The sequence below is a fragment of the Oratosquilla oratoria genome, chromosome 30 (assembly GCF_046742065.1).
Source record: "Oratosquilla oratoria isolate Oo_2021 chromosome 30, ASM4674206v1, whole genome shotgun sequence".
Classification (NCBI taxonomy): Eukaryota; Metazoa; Arthropoda; class Malacostraca; order Stomatopoda; family Squillidae; genus Oratosquilla; species Oratosquilla oratoria.
In genome coordinates, this window is record NC_134806.1 from 357,501 (window position 1) to 365,000 (window position 7,500).

General features: G+C 41.9%; 1 protein-coding gene across 2 annotated transcripts in view; it reads right to left on the reverse strand.

The window, feature by feature from the left end:
- LOC143040959 (uncharacterized) overlaps nucleotides 1-7,500 on the reverse strand; it is a 236,687-nt gene that overhangs the window by 195,343 nt on the left and 33,844 nt on the right. The window lies entirely within an intron of this gene.

The following is a 7,500-nucleotide window of genomic DNA, read 5'->3' on the forward strand; positions in this document are numbered from 1 at the left end:
CAACGACGAAGACAACGACGAAGACGACGACGAAGACAATGACGACGATGAAGACAACGACGACGACGAAGACAACGACGAAGACAACGAAGACGACAACGAAGACAACGACGATGAAGACAACGACGACAAAGACAACGACGACAAAGACAATATGGATGTATAAATAAGAACAAGACTAAATAAAATATTTGATTTATTCTATACAAGTGTCTAGAGGGCATACGAGAAAAAAATGCACACACACACACACACACACACACACACACACACACACACACACACACACACACACACACACACACACACACACACCCGTTCCGGCTTAAAAAAAAAAAACCTCCTCTTAAAGAAGCGTTTTCTTCAACGTCCAATTTGTCTTGTTTTAATGACAAGACCTTTTTTACGCACCTTAACGGTATATTCAATTACACGTTCATCTCCTGTTTGCCACACCCCTGGCCATGATGTGGCCAGTCGACCGTGCAGCGTTATCCACATACAAAAAGGAAATTCTTTAATTCGACTATATATCCTAAACCCGTTCCCCTCCACATTCTCTCTCCCTTCCCCCTCCCTTATTCTTCTCCCCCCTACCCCGTCACCTCCCCCCTACCCCCCTACCCCGTCACCTCCCCCCCCCCCACACACACACTCTTGGGGGAAGATGCAGAGAGTATAGTTGCTTAACTTAACAGCGTGACCACAAAAGCCATTTTCAGAAGAATGATACTTGTTCGTAGCTACCTGCGCGATGTTTTCTGGCCCCCGTGCTATCGTTGAGCGCTTTTTGTAGTCTCTTGTCTCTACCTGACTGAGAGGCATCAGAGAACGAACAGGATTAACTTCAATGGAGTTTTCGAAATATACATTTACAGAAGTAAATAATCTTTTTTTTTTCATTATCGACTATGCAAACGACAAACGTTTGCGTTTGTTATTACAAAAAAACTTACGACGTGACGTTTTAGTTAACTTAGATGATTTTCATCGTGCTAAACCCCAGAAGATTATACTGAACGTGTCTAAAATACGTAACCTAACCAGAAACTACATTTCGATGGATCAAAACTTAGTTAAGTCTGCGGTCCAACCTTATACTCTTTTTCGCTAAAGGGCGTCCCCGAACTGAATAAAATCGTCTGGCTGAAGCTACGATCACTGAAACGTGTCTCTGCAACTCTCCGAGTGCTGAAATCGTCGACTTCAGCTACCAGGACTGAAATGTGCCAAGCTCAGCCACGCCACGACAAAGACTTTTTTTTTTTTTTTACCCTAATCATGGAATGACCTTGTTTACTGTCCCTTAATGATTCCTGTCTTGTTGTGGACCTTTTTTTATTCCACCTGAGCTCCACTTGTCTGCAGAAGCCACACGCACGGTCAGAAAAAAAAACAGTCAACATTCTAAGAGGAGGGGAGGGAGAGGGGGAGGGGAGGGGGAGTGGGAGGGGAGGGGGAGGTGAGGTGAGGGGGGAGGATATCCATTAAGACGTGGAGTCTTGATATTTTTTGGGTTAACTGTACCGTGTATGTGTGTGTGTGTCTGTGTGTGTGTGTGTGTGTGTGTGTGTGTGTGTGTGTGTGTGTGTGTGTGTGTGTGTGTGTGTGTGTGTGTGTGTGTGTGTGTGTGTGTGTGTGTGTGTGTGTGTGTGTGTGTGTGTGTGTGTGTGTGTGTGTGTGTGTGTGTGTGTGTGTGTGTGTGTGTGTGTGTGTGTGTGTGTGTGTGTGTGTGTGTGTGTGTGTGTGTGTGTGTGTGTGTGTGTGTGTGTGTGTGTGTGTGTGTGTGTGTGTGTGTCTGTGTCTGTGTGTGTGTGTGTGTGTGTAATTCACCACGGTCTTGGATCACGTGTTGGACGCGTGATCGACAGCTTTTTCCCTCCCGGGAGAGAGCTCAGAGCTCGTATATGACCGATCTATGGGTAAGGCTGTGACCTTACACGCACACACATACCCCAACTCCCCGCCCACGAGAATTGGAGTAGCGACTCGCACCGCAGTGATACTGAAATTGTTTCAGTTCTGGGCGGGATTCGAACCCGGACCACCGTAGTGGCAGCCGGGAACTCTACCACTGCGCCATCGAGTCGTGTGTGTGTGTGTGTGTGTGTGTGTGTGTGTGTGTGTGTGTGTGTGTGTGTGTGTGTGTGTGTGTGTGTGTGTGTGTGTGTGTGTGCGTGCGCACGAAAACGATTCCACAATCTACCAATTAATGAACACACCCTTTTACCGTCATCTGAATAAGATCGCCTGACGGCAGACAATAAACACATGACCCCCTAAACTACTCGGTAGTTAAACTGGCCACCACGACCAGTATCTACTGACAGCTGTTATACTGTCAGTACTCTAAGACTGATGAAGTCACTCCTCACTTTTACATCAACTTTTCACCTTTATACGATGCACACTGTCTTGCACTGGCGTAGGATCGAAACCTTTTACGTAGGATCAGACACTCTATTATAGGATTACACTCTCTATAGCATGTCAGTGAAAGAGGATCAAGGCTTTTACGCTGAAATTCATCCCTCTTTTGTGAACCTGGATACTGAATAACAGCTCAGAACAATGCATATACATGTATATATATATATATATATATATATATATATGTATATTATATATGTATATTATATATATATACATATATATATATATATGTGTGTGTGTGTGTATATTATATGTATATATATGTATATTATATATATATATATATATATACATATATATATAATCAACTACAATTCACTTTCATTCTATGCCATCAACATCGAGAAACTCAAAGAGGCATGCATGCAGAAGTTGAAACGTGGTACAGTCAAGGACACGAACCTGCGCTAGCAGTTTCAATTTCTGCATTTGTGCCTCCTCGAGTTTCTCGATGTTGATATATATATATATATATATATATATGTATATATATATACATATGTATATACAGTATATATATATATATATATATATATATATATATATGTATACAGTATATGTATGTGCAATGGCATAATTTCCGGGTTCAGCCACAGAAACCTCAATGATACTGAGGGAAGTACATCTGTCCAACTCGAGGCCTCTGTCGTGTTTTTTTTTTTTTGGGGGGGGAGGGAGGGAGGGGAGTCTAAGACTTCCCCCCCCCATCGAATCCGTCCATATCCGAGTCACACTTTAGCGATTCTGTATATCGTTCTGTCTGACGTCATACGATATCATTCTACCGAAGGAGTTTCTCAGGCTACGAGTCAAGTACCAATCATTTAAGGTTCAATTTTAATTGGATATATAAATTCGTTAAAGAGAAAGAAATCTCAGACTTGATGTCCTCTTTATACTATCATCCAATTACTAAGAGAAATATATTCTTGTTGAAAACTTAGGTAAGAACTAATCACTTGTACTCTTCTTACGGACACCCAAAATTGCCCCATATATTACTATAACTGAGGAAATATACATTTACTTCTTGATACATTAACACACATATACTGTAGACAGAAATACAAGAGAATTATGATATATAGGTGAGGAGCTTACTACGACAGGAGGCGCTGAGTAGCTGCGGCCGAAGCCGTCACCTTTGCCCTACGTGTATGTTGGGGACCAGGTAATCAACAGTCACTGCTGGAAATCGAAGAGGAGTGAGTGCGGGACTCGAACCCACAACAAAACGAATGCGAGTGTATGTATGAAAAATCGTCAAAAAATCAACAAGGGACATGACCTTGTGTCTGTAGCTGTGCATTGATGCTAAGGCTGTTCATTGTAACAGAAAACGGGATGTAGGATCCCCGAGTCATTGCTGGTCACAAAGGCGTGTGAAAGTTGTTGAAAGTGTGTCTGAGAACGGCGGCGGCGGCGGCGGCGGCGGCGGCGGCGGCGGCGGCGACGATGACGATGACGATGACGGTGATGATGATGATGATGATGATGATGATGATGATGATGATGATGATGATGATGATGATGATGATGATGATGATGATGATGACAAAGTTACTGAAAGTATGTCCGATAATAACGACGACGATGATGATGATGACAGTGCTGCCAATGGATTTTACCTGTTTCCCAGGCAACCTGCACCCCGCGACCTTGCCGCGACAACCCCCAACCCACCCACCCCAACACCTTGCAGCTCAACACCTGATCAAGTTGCAAAGGCGAGCTTACCATGCCGGGCGAGGAGGAGGAGGAAGAGGAGAGGGAAGAGGAGGAGGGGGAGAAGGAGGAGGAGTGGGAGGAGAAGGAGGAGGAGGAGAGGGAGGAGGAAAAGGAGGAGGAGAGGGAGGAGGAGGAGAAGAGAGAGGAGGAGGAGAGGGAGGAGGAGAGGGAAGAGGAGTAGGAGGAGGAGGAGAGGGAAGAGGAGGAGGAGGAGAGGGAGGAGTAAGAGGAGGAGAAGAGGGAGGAAGAGAGGGAGGAGGAAGAGAGGGAGGAGGAGGAGAGGGAGGAGGAGGAGAGGGAGGAGGAGGAGGAGGAGGAGAGGGAGGAGGAGGAGGAGGACGAAGGGGAATGTCAAGAGTGCAGATCGGATAGAGGTACGAAGGGCGTATATGTATACATGTGTACATATATACATGTGTGTGTGTGTGTGTGTGTGTGTGTGTGTGTGTGTGTGTGTGTGTGTGTGTGTGTGTGTGTGTGTGTGTGTGTGTGTGTGTGTGTGTGTGTGTGTGTGTGTGCTCGTGCGTGTGCATACATATATACATATACTAATACCTTTAAAGCTCGTAAATAGATGTGTCCGGGTTCGAATACCTGTAGGGATTGCGATTTAATACACACATCGTTACTTCGCCATAGTTTTGGCTGGAACTCTCGAGTTTCGGTTCAGTTCGAATCCTGTTCAGGTAAAAGCAGTACGTAGGTAGCGGTAACCTACTTCGAGGAAGGAATGCAAACAGAAGTGAACAGTTCTTATCTTGTTCAGCCTAGCGGAGAGTGAACAAGTTTTTGCACGTGGAGTCCTTCCAGGCTAAGTATACAAGAATGTGGTTCGAGTTCTCGAGCATGGAAGTAATCCTGGAATCGTCTTGCATATGGAGTCCTTCCAGGCTAAGTATATAAGAATGTTGTTGAAATTCTCGAGCATGGAAATAATCCTGGAATTGTTTTGCATATGGAGTCTTTCCAGGCTAAGTATATAAGAATGTGGTTGGGGTTCTTGGGTATGGAAATAATCCTGGAATTGGTCTTGAGGGGGACAAGATGCCGAGGGAGTTTCTGACCACTGGAAGAGTTCGATATTTCCAGACGATGTATGGAACGCGGAGACCAAGGTGCTCTTTGCGATAGTTGGCAAGAATTAGCATTCTTCAGTGACAGCTTGTTCTCTTTATTTGTCTTCTCGAAAATTCTTTTTCCCCGAAAAAAAAGACGAAAATAAGAGAAAGAGCCTCTGTTATTCGTAATTTTGTTCAATTTAGAAAATTTTCCGAAGTCCTCCCGGTTTTAGACGACTTCAGGTGTCATATTCCAAATAGAGAAAAAAAGTTTCTTGAAATGATTGAATTTCCTTGACCCTGACTAGGTTGCTGGCTTATGAGGTAACCACAACAATGACGTGATAGAAAAATATAATTTGCTTCTTTGGTATGATATGTCTCTACACCCCGTTGGGAGCAGTGTTTTGGCAGTCAAAAAATTATAAAAAAAAATGTGGTTCTGTCATCATGACTGGAGATATTTTATGAAATGAATTTTAATTGAACAACACGAGAAGTCACCAGAAGAAAAATATGGAAGACTGGAAAACACTTAAGATGCTGTAATATTAACTATTGATTCGTTTAGATAAACACGATGAATACCTAAGCAAGATGCTGTAATGCCTGCCATTTATTCTATATCATTTGTTTATATGTCTGTTATTATTTGTCTCATTATTATTATTTGCTTGATTTTCATTTATTATTATTTATCTGTCCATTTATTATTGTTTACTGCTTACCTGTTTGTTTATTACTTAACTATACCTATGCATTTATTAATTTCATTTTATTATTATTTATATTATTATGGTTTAATTTATTTATTTATCATTATTATAACTTTTTTCTTTCGCATCCGACTTAGTTATAGACCAAAAGGTCTCCTGTCTCCATGCTCTTCTTTTGTAATCCTTTGTAATCCTTTACGGTGATATAATCACACAATACCTCGTGAAGTAACTAAACTGGGATGACCTTTAAAGAACCAAATAGATCTATCAACAGACCTAGAACAGTGACTCTCTTTACATAATTTAATCTGGTTAACGGCCTGGGTAGGAAGAGGAAAGAATGGGGACTTAGTCCGAGTTTATTCCAGACTAGTTTTGCTACTAGTTCATTGCGAAACCGGTCAAGGATAAACTCGGTTCAAGACGCCTTGTAATTCCTATTCTCAACCACGACAGCTTGTCAGAATGTCTCAACATATCATTGCCGAGCGTCACACGATATTCCTTCCAGTGGTACGATGTCACATAACCGGTATATCATGCAATCATTTTTTTTTTGTCCCACATTGACTATACAGCGACAGGAAATGCAACATCACCTTATACATTTTACAAAATAAAAATGGAATTCTATCAAATATACATGCATATACCAAAGGCTTTTTTTTTTTTATTAGGGAGGTAGCCAAAAAACAAAGGCTTAAAAACCACTCCCACCCATTCTATCCCTATCACAATCCACTCCCCTCCACCTTCTTCCCTCCCTCTTATCTTGGCACCTCCTGGATGACGGGTCATCCCTGCATCTCGCCCACTGCCCTGGGTCAGAAGCAGTGTCACAAAACACAGCACATCCACAGCAAGGCCGCCTCTACCAAATATACCTTGCAATATATATATATATATATATATATATATATATATATATACTATATATATACCTTGCAAATATATATATATACATATATATATATATATATATATATATATATATATATATATTATATATATATATATATATATAAAATAAATAGATAAAAACATGGAACCCTACCGAATATACTTTACGGGAAAAAAATCCAACGCTACTCAATCCTTGGAATGCAACCAGAAATTTGCAGTATAATGGAGTCTGCAAGACGGGTATGCCATATCGAATGCAATCCAGTAATATTCCGGTGATAAACATATATCAAGGTTTACCTTCCTGTTACCTGCCTCGTGTTGATTTCCTTGGCATATTGCAGACGGGTCCTGAAACTCGTACATACGATTCAGTTATCACAATATGGATGTTTGTTGTCCCTCGCCTCACTCGTCATGAAATTTCGATAGAAAACATTTGTTGAGGAAGTTGTTGTTGGGATTTTTTCCGCCTTTGTTCATAATAAAAGTTTGGTGTAGAATATATTTGTTGACGAGGCTATTGGTAAGCGTCGAGTTGGTAATGCTCGCCAGGAGAAAAGGTTAAAAGTACAGAGATTGGCGCGTTCCCAGATGCGTTCCTAGATGCGTTACTAGGTGCATTCTTATATGCGTTCCTCTTTGCGTTCCTTGGCGCG